Source organism: Salvelinus sp. IW2-2015, linkage group LG4q.1:29 (assembly GCF_002910315.2).
Source record: "Salvelinus sp. IW2-2015 linkage group LG4q.1:29, ASM291031v2, whole genome shotgun sequence".
NCBI lineage: Eukaryota > Metazoa > Chordata > Actinopteri > Salmoniformes > Salmonidae > Salvelinus > Salvelinus sp. IW2-2015.
In genome coordinates this window covers 69,916,709-69,930,013 of record NC_036842.1, presented here as the reverse complement: position 1 = coordinate 69,930,013, position 13,305 = coordinate 69,916,709, and the positions used below count along the sequence as shown (strand labels likewise).

General features: G+C 40.0%; 1 pseudogene; it reads right to left on the bottom strand.

Moving 5' to 3' along the window:
• LOC111962447 (furin-like) overlaps positions 1–9,961 on the bottom strand; it is a 260,162-nt pseudogene extending 250,201 nt beyond the window's left edge.
• Between the last annotated feature and the right edge of the window lie 3,344 nt (positions 9,962–13,305).

Genomic DNA, 13,305 nt, shown 5'->3' with positions numbered 1-13,305 from the left:
AGATTGGCAGGATTCTCAGGAGCCTAAACACCCACCCAGTGCTTTAGCCAACTCTTTTGTAGTAACACTAATTACTCTAGTCACAACATGTGGTGTGTGTGTGTGTGTGGTGTGTTGTGTGTGTGTGTGTGTGTGTGTGTGTGTGTGTGTGTGTGTGTGTGTGTGTGTGTGTGTGTGTGTGTGTGTGTGTGTGTGTGTGTGTGTGTGTGTGTGTGTGTGTGTGTGTGTGTGTGTTGCCACACCAATCCACCCAGCTCTGGTCGACTCAATCTTAGAAAGACTTATATTCAAGGAGTTTCTACTGCACCGCAGAGTAGTGAAGCAGAGCATACCACCACACATCCTCTTTAGAGACACACTATGCTCATGGAGTGGAACAATGATCATCACAGCAGTGGACAGCACACGAACACCCTAACTGCAAGCATACAGTCAGACACGCACATGCACACACAAACACCCAACTGCAAGCATACAGTCAGACACGCAACATGCCAACACAAAACACCCTAACTGCAAGCATACAGTCAGACACGCACATGCACACACAAACACCCTAACTGCAAGCATACAGTCAGACACGCACATGCACACACACACACCTGGCTGGAGGTCACCACACGGCAGGCAGTGACCTCGGCTCTCTTCATCAGTGTGTGGACCTGCTGTGTAAAGGTGAGTCAATGAGGCTGCCGTGACTAGGTACCACTCAGAAAGAGGGGGATAACGTCACACCACACACACAAAAACACACACACAGTGGTGAGGTGCAAGCGTACAAAATGAGGCAACTAACAATCTCTCTCTCTCCATCCTCTCTCATTTAGTCTACTACAGTGTTGAACAAAAGCCTCAGTTGAGATTAAAACAGCCCTTCCATTAGATAGCTTGACTCCAGACTGAACCTCAACTGTCCAAATTAGATGTAGGTTCTCATAACTGGACTGAAATGAGAAGAGGCTGAAAAGAGTGAGGCAAGCAGGCCAATGAAATTACAATGCTGAATATCACTATCAATGTTTGTTGAAACTTCTGTATACTAATGACAGACCTGCAAGTCTGGCTCCCAGAAATAAGGTGATAAGGGTAAAAATAACAATTTGTTCATTTCTTCTCGTACCTCAATGAGGATGCTATCCTAGAAGAGAAAGTAGACTAGACCTGAAGGCATTTCTGTTCTGCTTAAAATTAAAATTTACTGGTTCATTCTTTGAATTAAGCTGTTATGTTTATTGTTTGTTTCCTAAGAAACACTTCATAACTGACTATCAAAAAGGAAGACACAGCTTCCGTACATCCTGTAGTAATAAGAAAAACACAGGGAGCAAGCATTTCAATACTCACCAGGGCTCTTAGTTGGAGCTCCCAACTTTAAAAGTATTTAGGACCAGAAAAAGATATTCAATAAAATTGATTTGGCTTACATATAGCCTACATTAGGCCAATATTAGTCTGATTAATCAGGTTGAAATACACAATTCATTGGAATATACAGCCTGAGAAATTTGTGTGCAAAATTTCAAAGTGTTCCTTACAAGCCAGAATGTTGAGTAAAATTACATTTAAATTTGCTCTACTGGTTGTCTGTGCGATTTGTGCACATGACAAACACTTGCACAATATGGCCGAGCATAACAGAACCACAGACTGAACAGCAAAAACTTCCAGCTGATTGCAAGGAAACGTGCTTTGGTTACATTCGGCTATTGTTTATATATTGTACATCACGTGCAATGAATCAAGAGATAAAAAAATATAAGCGACAGAACCTACCGGCGCCTCAAAAAGTGGGGTAAACAACACTTTCCTGTGGATACCGTATCCCCACCTCCTACTGTCAAAAGGACCAACAGCATGTACAACCAGTAAAGTAACCTAAAATTAGAGGTCTTCACAGATCCACCTGTACCCGAATACTGAGACCCAATCCGGGACCTGAGTAGATCCGGTTCCAGAATTTTAAATAATATCACGGGTCTGGGTCGGCTCAGATATGATTGTCACGGGTCTCGGGCATGTGCAATTTTAACTGACTTGTCCGGAAGGGCCAGTACAGATCCGAACGCGACTTCTGCAGTAGAAGTAGCGTGCTCTCCCTCCCTCCTCCCTGCTCCCCATGTCACTTACTCACAGCACTGCCCATAACCCGCCTGCTAGAGTGGCACCTCTCTCCTTCCTCTCGCGCCTTATCAGCTCCGGTTAATAAAGTAGCTTAAAAAATGCTTTTTCTGCTGTTTCCCTCACTCGGATCGGACTGGGTCTGTTTGGAAAGGGTCTCTATATTATTTTATTTTTATTTAGGCATATCGGATCTGGGTGGGAAAGCCCCAGGCCCATATCGGAAAGGGTCCAACATTTTGGACCTGTGAAGACCTCTACCTCAAATATCATTTCATTCAGCATTCTGGCTTGTAGAGACTCCTGCGTCTTTTTAACAGCGATTTCTTTCAGACCGATATCCATGGAGTAACCATCGTAACAGTCTGATGTTTAGGCAAGGCCAATATCTGAATCCTACTTTTAAAATACCTCTCCTGGAGTAGCTATCCAGGAGCCCCTTTCCTTTCTTCCAATGCCATCTTAAAACATACTGGTCAAGTCACCAGGTTGTTAGCTAGCTAATGTCGGAAACCCAGAAGAAAATGTTATTAAGAGTCATAACTTTTGAAAGCCTAATCAGACTTGCTCATGCTCATGGTCTTACAAGTGACGTGCAAAGGGAAGTTAACGTTTACAGATTGAAAAATACTTCGCGTGTGTATTGATTACTGTTTTAATGTGATCATAGAGTAGTTGGGCAGCAGCCATCTCAATGGCGGTAATTCTGCGTAATAACAGTTGTAAATGACACCAACCTCTCTTTCTCTCTGTGCTACCAGCCCGAAAAGTGTGAAGCATTGATCAGTAGGACAGGTAGGCTGATTTTGTAAAATGATACAAGCGAGTAGCAATAAACAATCTCCTGTTGATGAGAATGAGTAGCCTAAAGTCAGAAGTTTACATATACTCAATTAGTATTTGGTAGCATTGCCTTTAAATTGTTTAACTTGGGTCAAACATTTTGGGTAGCCTTCCACAAGCTTCCCACAATAAGTGAATTTTGGCCCATTCCTCCTGACAGAGCTGGTGTAACTGAGTCAGGTGTGTAGGCTTCCTTGCTCGCACACGCTTTTTCAGTTCTGCCCACAAATGTTCTATAGGATTGAGGTCAGGGCTTTGTGATGGCCACTCCAATACCTTGACTTTGTTGTTCGTAAGCCATTTGCGACCAAGCTTTAATCTTCTGACTGATGTCTTGAGATGTTGCTTCAATATATCCACATAATTTTCCTCCCTCATGATGCCATCTATGTGTGAAGTGCACCAGTCCRTCCTGCAGCAAAGCACCCCAACAACATGATGCTGCCACCAGCGTGCTTCACGGTTGGGACGGTGTTCTTCGGCTTGCAAGCCTCCCACTTTTTACTCCAAACATAACAATGGTCATTATGGCCAAACAGTTCTATTTTTGTTTCATCAGACCAGAGGACATTTCTCCAAAAAGTACGATCTTTGTCCCCATGTGCAGTTGCAAACCGTAGTCTGTCTTTTTTTTATGGCGGTTTTGGAGCAATGTCTTCTTCCTTGCTGAGCGGCCTTTCAGGTTATGTCGATATAGGACTCGTTTTTGTCAGGTTTTGGCCAAGACTGTTCGGGTTTTGGTCACTAGATGTCCCCATTGCACCTTTTTTGTACCTTTTGTTTTTCTTGCTCTTATTATTGTTTGCACCTGTAGGTCATTCCCTTGTTAGTATTTAAACCCTGTGTGTTCCTCAGTTCCTTGCTCAGTGTTTGTAAGTTAGCACCCAGCCCCAGCCCAAGCCTTGTTTTATTCAGATATTTCTCTTGTTGGATTTTCCAGAGGTTCTCTGGTTTAGTTCTTGTGTATTATTTGAGTAGTCTTTTGAGGTTTGTTTTTTCCCTGCTGTTTTTTACCACTTTGTGGAGTTTCTTTTGTATTTTGGAGGATTTCCATTTTGTGCTTTTTGGCTTTATTTTTGGACATTGTGGATTTAGTTTCTTTGCCTGAAGATTTTGTTCTTTAATTAAACCACCATCTCTAGTACTGCTGTGTCTGCCTCATCTTCTGGGTTCTGACGATTATTAGTGACTGTTTCTCGCACCGGGTCCTGACAGTTTTACTGTGGATATAGATACTTTTGTACCTGTTTCCTCCAGCATCTTCACAAGGTCCTTTGCTGTTGTTCTGGGATTGATTTGCACTTTTTGCACCAAAGTACATTCATCTCTAGGAGACAGAAAGCATCTCCTTCCTGAGCGGTATGACGGCTGCGTGGTCCCATGGTGTTTATAATTGCAAACTATTTTTTTGTACAGATGAACGTGTTACCTTCAGGCGTTTGGAAATTGCACCCAAGGATGAACCAGACTTGGGGAGGTCTATAATTTTTTGCTGAGGTATTGGCTGATTTCTTTTGATTTTCTCATGATGGCAAGCAAAGAGGCACTGCATTTGATGGTAGTCCATGAAATACATCCACAGGTACACCTCCAATTGACTCAAATGATGTCAATTAGCCTATCAGAAGCTTCTAAAGCCATGACATAATTTTCTGGAATTTTCCAAGCTGTTTAAAGGCACAGTCAAGTTAGTGTATGTAAACTTCTGACCCACTGGAATTGTGATAGATTATTTCACTTATAATTCACTCTGTCTGTAAACAATTGTTGGAAAAATTACTTGTGTCATGCACAAAGCAGATGTCCTAACCGACTTGCCAAAACTATAGTTTGTTACCAAGACATCCACCCAGCTCTGGACGACTTAATCTTAGAAAGGCTTATATTCAAGGAGTTTCTACTAGTGCTGAGCGATTAACCAACATTTTATTTATGTTATTAAAGAACTAATTGGCCGACGTTGGTTCAATTACCTGAAACCCATTTAGTTTCTCTTCAGAGAAATCAAATCATTCTCTAGAGATCTGAGAAATAAAGTTAAGAACTATGTGGGACGATGGGCTAAAGGGAGTTGTAGTTTTCATTAAGCAAATATTCAACCTAGTTCAGCGCAGAAACGTGGTAAATAACCACATTGACCATAATCCATTGCACCAGCTTTTTCTGGCTCATTGACGAATCAGAGAGGAAGAGGCAAAGCGAGAGGTTTCACTCTCGCCAAAAGCTTTCCAAAATAAGCCCAATGCATTTATATAGGTTTATTTTGGACCTAAGCGTGTCTTCCCGCCTTTGGGACAACGACTCCCATTGTTAGGGCATAGACATGAGCATATCGTAATTGTATACAGATCTCTGGACGGATACACTTTTATGGCTGCTTCGGAACGAGTCACAAACCCGGATCCGGGATCCCCCCCATCAAAAAAGCTGACTAGCATAGCCTAGCCTAAAGCCACAGGGATATCATATAATAAAATGTTCATGAAATCACAAGTCCAAGACACCAAATGAAAGATACACATCTTGTGAATCCAGCCATCATTTCTAATTTTTAAAATGTTTTACAGGGAAGACACAATATGTATTTCTATTAGCTAACCACCATAGCAAAAGACACAACTTTTTTTTCTCCACCATTTTTTTCCTGCATAGGTAGCTATCACAAATTCGACCAAATAAAGATATAAATAGTCACTAACCAAGAAACAACTTCATCAGATGACAGTCTGATAACATATTTATTGTATAGCATATGTTTTGTTCGAAAAATGTGCATATTTCAGGTATAAATCATAGTTTTACATTGCAGCCACCATCACAACTCTCACCAAAGCAACTAGAATAACTACAGAGAGCAACGTGAATTACCTAATACTCATCATAAAACATTTATGAAAAATACACAGCGTACAGCAAATGAAAGACAAAGATCTTGTGAATCCAGCAATATTTCAGATTCTTTAAGTGTTTTACAGCGAAAACACAATTTAGCATTATATTAGCTTACTACAATAGCCAACCACACAACAGCATTGATTCAAGCCAACAGTAGCGATAACGAATAAACCAGCAAAATATATTAATTTTTTCACTAACCTTCTCAAACTTCTTCAGATGACAGTCCTATAACATCATATTACACAATACATATATTGTTTGTTCGAAAATGTGCATATTTAGCGGCACAAATCGTGGTTATACAATGAGAATAGTAGCCAAGCTGCCAACAAAATGTCGGGAGAAATCTTGGAGAGGCACCTAATCTAATCAATAACTAATCATAAACTTGACTAAAAAATACAGGTTGGACAGCAAATGAAAGATACATTAGTTCTTAATGCAACCGCTGTGTTAGATTTTTAAAATTAACGTTACTACGACATACAGCGTGCGTTAAAGCGAGACCGCACCGAAATTAATGGCGGAATAGTAGTTTTACATTTTTTCAACAGAACAACGAATTAACATCATAATAGTTCCTTACTTTTTGATGAGCTTCCATCAGAATCTTGTGCAAGTGGTCCTTTGTCCAGAATCATCGTTGCTCGGTTGTAGATTGTCTTCTTCAACTTAGGAATTAGCAGCAAACATTAGCTATGTGGCCCAGACGTGCCCAACTCTTCATAACGCAGCACAAAGAAATATCAGAAAATCGCAATATACTGATATAAACTGATATAACTCGGTTTAAAATAACTACATTATGATGTCTTTAACACCTATATCGAATAAAATCAGAGACGGATATATCTAAGGCCTATAACGAGAGCTTTTCAGAATGCCATCCTGAGGTCCTCCTTTGCGCCATGACGAACGTTGAAAAGAGTGCACCCCCGGTTCCATGAGCCTTTATATGGCCTCAGATCTGCCTAGCAACACCATTCCAATTCTCACTGCTTACTGACATCTAGGGGAAATCGTATGCAGTGCATATCGACTCATAGATCACATGCAATTTAATAAACTGACCCTGGAACAGAGCATCGATTTCAGATTTCTCACTTCCTGACAGGAAGTTAGCTGCAACTTGAGTTCTGTTTTACTCACAGATATAATTCAAACGGTTTTAGAAACTAGAGAGTGTTTTCTATCCAATAGTAATAATAATATGCATATTGTACGAGCAAGAATTGAGTACGAGGCAGTTTAATTTGGGAACAAATTTTTACAAAGTCGAAATGGCGCCCCCCTATTGACAAGAATTAAGTTGGACACACACAGACCGCATACACCGCATGAGAGAGGACATCCACAGGGACAGATGCAGTTCATAAAAGTATACCTTATTTACTTTGAATAACTACTAACATTATTTTGTCAGACAGCTCTGCAACATACTTAGGCAGGCTAGCTAAATAGGATGACTAAGACAGTACGGTGAGCATAAAACGTTAGATGGCCTGACTGGCTGACTGCTACTGCCTGAGCTGAGAAGAGACAAATAAGTCATCAAATAAAAACTAAGAAATATACACAACTGAAATGTTTTATTATTTCATAGTAATTTCCTATTTTTTTAAATTGATATCCACCAAACGAGGACCTGACAGAGACAATGGAATATCTTCAATGTTTTGGCAATTGAATGTTCACTATTTTTGACTTTTGAATTAAAAAGCTCTAAAATCATTGTAACGTCCTTATTTCTTAAAACATTTCATGTACAAAAAAATAATCAAATGATTTGCTTTATAATTATACCGAAACCGAAACAACCTCAAAAAGCACCAATTGCTCAGCACGAGTTTCTACTGAACTGCAGAGGAGTGAAGCAGAGCATACCACCACACATCTTCTCTAGAGACACACAATGCCCAGAGAGTGGAACAATGATCATCACAGCAGTGGGAAGCACACAAACACCCTAACTGCAAGCATACAGTCAGACACGCACATGCACACACACACACCTGAATAGAGGCCACCGCACGGCAGGCAGTGACCTCGGCTCTCTTCATCAGTGTGTGGACCTGCTGAGTAAAGGTGAGTCACTGAGACTGCGTAACTAGGTAAAACTCAATCTACTCTCTCTCTCTGAGCTCAGCTCACACTGTACAGAGGAGCAAACTGAAAAGGAAGGAATAATGCAGCAACTCTTCAAGGACAACGGTAGTGAACCGCCCCCCCCCCCCCCCAAATGATTTGTTTTAAACCCACAGAAAAGCATTTTTTAAGTGAACTTTCTTTGTCCTTGAAAAGCTGCTGAATTTCCCACTATTTTTCGGTCCCACTTAGCTCATGACTAGCTCTACTTAGGAATGCACAAAGATAGAATGAATGCTGCCACCAGCCCATAGTACTGTATGGTGCATTAATCCACTGACACAGCCTGGGTCAATGCATTCCTCTAGATAATTGTATGTCAGCCTCTTACCATTCATTATATCACCTTATGAGTGACTTTATACCTCCTTATTACAGATGAACGAAACATCTAGGCACTCCCTATAGATCTGTGTCATCTAAATAAAGGCCATTTCCAAGTGAGTGTCATGTCAATAGGATTCAGGTCACTCTAGAAACTGTCCGGACGATGTGTTCAACAGTTACACCCCGAGTTCAGCCAGTCAGTCAACAAAACAAGAGCTCCTGAATATTGGACATGATGAGCAGCCAAAACATGATGAGCAGCCAAAACAATCTACTTTAAAAAGTGAAAATTGTGTCATGGAGAGTTAATCCTATTGGGAAAGCTCTGCGTATGTACAACTCTTGCACACTTCACTTTGGTGTTGCATGCTACAATAATGTATGACCTTGTTTTTACCCTGCTGAGATTCCTGTGGCATGAATGATCAGATATACAATAACCAGAAGAGGGATTAGCTGGGTCACAGAAATTCCGTTTTAGAAGAAAACCTGACTCTCTTTATAATTCTGTCAATCAAGACTGTATTTGTTTCTTTGATATTCATCTAAATCCAGACCAGTAGTATTATGTCAGCTCATCTGTAAATCCTGATCTTGATATCAATGACATAGGATACAGAAAACGCCTATAACATAGTAATAAGACAGCAATACAAGTGCAAATCAGATGTACAATACAAAACTGATTCAGGCATTTATACAAAGGAACATTTATAAAAAGAAGGAACAAATAAATACACTAACACACACGCACAATCAACTATGTTGAAGGCAAGTAAATGTATCACACACTACAGACAAATAAATCAATATTTGACATTATGCCAAGATCTTACCAAGAGCTATTTCTTTGATGGGGACGTGCACTCAATCAGCAAGCGTTATAGGGCTGACTTCATGTCATCAAATAAAACATAGGCGCATCAGTCAGCTGGTCCTGTGTAGCTATAGCACCAATGTTCCCCCGAACTCCGAGCTCCAAATTGGTAAGTGAAGTAGCTATCTAGTATCGACAGTTCTGTCAGACACTGGAATAAAAAGCAGAGAATGCGCTCTCTCCTTGTAGTTCATATTACCATATATGCTTACCTGGTTAATTCGTTCCCTCCCACCCCGCTACTACGGGATACCTCTCCAACCTCTTTCCTCAAAGAACAAAACAATACACGTTGGCTATGACATTTGAACCAATCTGTCGGATGAAATGTCCACGTCATGTCTCAGCTGCCCGGTTGACAGCTCTCCTCCCGCGGCGTTGCTCAGGAACTCTGTGGAGTTACGTGTGTGACATACTCAGACACCACTCAAGGTCCCCCCGTGTACCTTGGTACTGCAATATTGTCACTGCCACTCTGCTACGCTTTGTTCGTAATAGACTTTCCTCGTCTAAATCGTTGTCTCGAACGAGTAGTACTTCAAAACCCAGTTGTTTTTCTATGTAGCTAGCTAGGGCGTTCAAAACAGTTCCATGACATGCATACTGCTCTACTCGAACACACTAATATATTCAAAGCATGTTCTAAAATTATCAAAAGGTTATACATATACACAAAAGGTTACACAGAAACGGATATATTTGTCCACTTTGCTACCTATAATAAAATAGCAAAAACCCCAGAAAGTAGCTACGTCCACACTCCACTATTTTCATTGTTATATCTGTGCAGGGTTGCCAAGCAAGCTGACATTTCTAAAACAATGACTGTTAAAACCTGCCCTAAAGGRCTGAAAACTAGCCAAAAAACGTTTTCAAAGCAAGAGAGATGTTGCCATGTGTGTAAAATAAACCCTTTTCCCATAACGTTATCGAGACATTTAAGAAGGAATATCGTAGTAACTTGTAATGACGTTCGAAGCTAAATTCGGTTTTCCTCAAAATAATAATTATTGCCAGCTATGACACGGTGCAATAAAATAATTTGAATATGTTGCAAGAGAAAAGATCATTTTCCCTTATTAAACTCACGAGACAATTTTCCATCAATGGATGTAAATGTAACTCGTTTGACTGCTATTATTAAGCATTAAGGCTCAAGGGTTTATGGTATTTGGCCAATATACCATAGCTAAGGGCTGTTTTTAAGCATGATGCAACGGCAAGTCTTGGACACAGCCAATGATTTCAACTATATATCCCATTTCAATATTATATTCCAAACAATCTTTTTTTAAATTAATTTAAAACAACTTTTGATAACCGTTTGTCCCTGAATGTCKTTTTAAAGACTGCTGGGATGTAAAATCTTGCATTATTCAAATAATATTTAGTGCAATTGTACATAATGGATTGTATGGAAAAGGAACAGCAAAGAAAGAAAAAAGTGAGTTAAAAAGAGGGGGGGGGGGCAGTTACTTTAAAAAAAAATCCCTTTTTGAAAAATAACATTTCATGAAATAACAAAAAAAGTGTAAACTCTAGCCATTTATTTCCCTTTATAGTTTATTTGCCTAAGCATGACCTTCATTCACATACCAATTTTTTTCCCGAAACATRGCTTTTTTGTGTCAGCAATTAGACATTGTTCTTAGGGGGGTTAGTTACCCCCTAGTACCCTATAATTGTAAATAAATCAATTTTGCACATGTGTAAAACTATAGATAAATCCAACAGGAGAGTTTGAGTGGTGAACGTTGGACAGAGGATCTCGAAATCTCTGAGCAAGAAACACTTGGAGGAACTTGAAAAAATTAATGTTAGGCTATTTTCTGTCAATTGTGTTATTATGTGCCAGATGATAAGACTACAAACCGGCCATTTGCGAGATTGACTTGTCATTTCAATAGGCATAGGCTACAGACTAAAATCTGGGTTTATGATTGTAATTACATTTTGCCATGGTTTGCTTAGATAGCCGCTGATAGGCCTACTGTCACGTTCGTCATAATGATGAGACCAAGGTGCAGCGTGAGTAGAGTTCCACATAATTTTAATAAACTGAAACTTACCTAACAAAACAACAAACAACCAAACCAAACGTGACGCTACTGATGTGCAACTATACATAGACAAGATCCCACAACACAAATGAGGAAACCTAAATATGATTCCCAATCAGAGACAACGATAAACAGCTGTCTCTGATTGGGAACCATATCAGGCCAACATAGACATACAAAAAACCCTAGACATACAAAAACCATAGACATACAAAAACTAGAGTACCCACCCTAGTCACACCCTGACCTAACCAAAATATATAGAAAAACAGAAATATCTAAGGTCAGGGCGTGACACCTACATCTCATTTCAGATAGTCTACAGTAGCCTAGACAAGATGTAGGCAAGATGTGAACTAAACGATTTAGCAGCTTGCTTAGTTAAAATGAACAGACTCATTAATTCAACATTAATAGGGAGGTGATTTAGAGGTAAGAAATGCTTGTGTTTCCCAATAGCCTGCTGTAATAAGCTACGAAGGATAGGGTCATCATTTCAATCACTGAATTAAATATTAATAATATGTACAGTACCAGTCAAAAGTTTGGACACACCTACTCATTCCAAGGTTTTTCTTTATTTCTACGATTTTCTACATTGTAGAATAACAGTGAAGACATCAAAACTATGAAATAACGAGCTTCATGAGGTAGTCACCTGGAATGCATTTCAATTAACAGGTGTGCCTTGTTAAAAGGTAATTTGTGGAATTTGTTTCCTTCTTGATGCGTTTGAGCCAATCAGTTGTGTTGTAACAAGGTAGGGGTGGTATACAGAAGATAGCCCTATTTGGTAAAAGACTAAGTCCATATTATGGCAAGAACAGCTCAAATAAGCAAAGAGAAACAACAGTCCATCATTACTTTAAGACATGAAGGTCAGTCAATTCGGAAGATTCAGAACATTTCTTCAAGTGCAGTCGCAAAAACCATCAAGCACTTTGATGAAACTGGCTCTCATGAGGACCGTCACAGGAATGGAAGACCCAGAGTTACGTCTGCTGCAGAGGATAAGTTCATTAGAGTTAACTGCACCTCAGATTGCAGCCCAAATAAATGCTTCACAGAGTTCAAGTAACAGACACATCTCAACATCAACTGTTCAGAGGAGACTGCGTGAATCAGGCCTTCATGGTCGAATTGCTGCGAAGAAACCACTACTAAAGGACACCAATAATAAGAAGAGACTTGCTTGGAYAAACGAGCAAAAAAATTAGACCGGTGGAAATTAGACCGGTGGAAATCTGTCCTTTGGTCTGATGAGTCCAAATTTGAGATTTCTGGTTCCAACCGCCGTGTCTTTGTGAGACGCAGAGCAGGTGAACGAATGATCTCCGCATGTGTGGTTCCCACCGTGAAGCATGGAGGAGGAGGTGTGATGGTGTATGCTGGTGACATAGTATGTGATTTATTTAGAATTCAAGGCACACTTAACCAGCATGGCAGCATTTTGTAGCGATACGCAATCCCATCTGGTTTGCTCTTAGTGGGACTATCATTTGTTTTTCAACAGGACAATGACCCAAAACACATCTCCCGGCTGTGTAAGGGCTATTTGACCAAGAAGGAGAGCGATGGAGTGCTGCATCAGATGACCTGGCCTCCACAATCACCTGACCTCAACCCAATTGAGATGGTTTGGGAGGAGTTGGACCGCAGAGTGAAGGAAAAGCAGCCAACAAGTGCTCAGCATATGTGGGAACTCCTTCAAGACTGTTGGAAAAAGCTTTACTCATGAAGCTGGTTGAGAGAATGCCAAGAGAGTGAAAAGCTGTCATCAAGGCAAAGGGTGGCTACTTTGAAGATTCTAAAATCTATATGATTCCAAATCTATGATTCCATTCTATATCTAAAATGTACATGATTCCATATGTGTTATTTCATAGTTTTGATGTCTTTTTTTAGTTACTACATGATTCCATATGTGTTATTTCATAGATTTGATGTCTTCACTATTATTCTACAATGTAGAAAATAGTAGAAATAAAGAAAAACCCTTGAATGAGTATGTGTGTCCTAACTTTTGATTGGTACTGT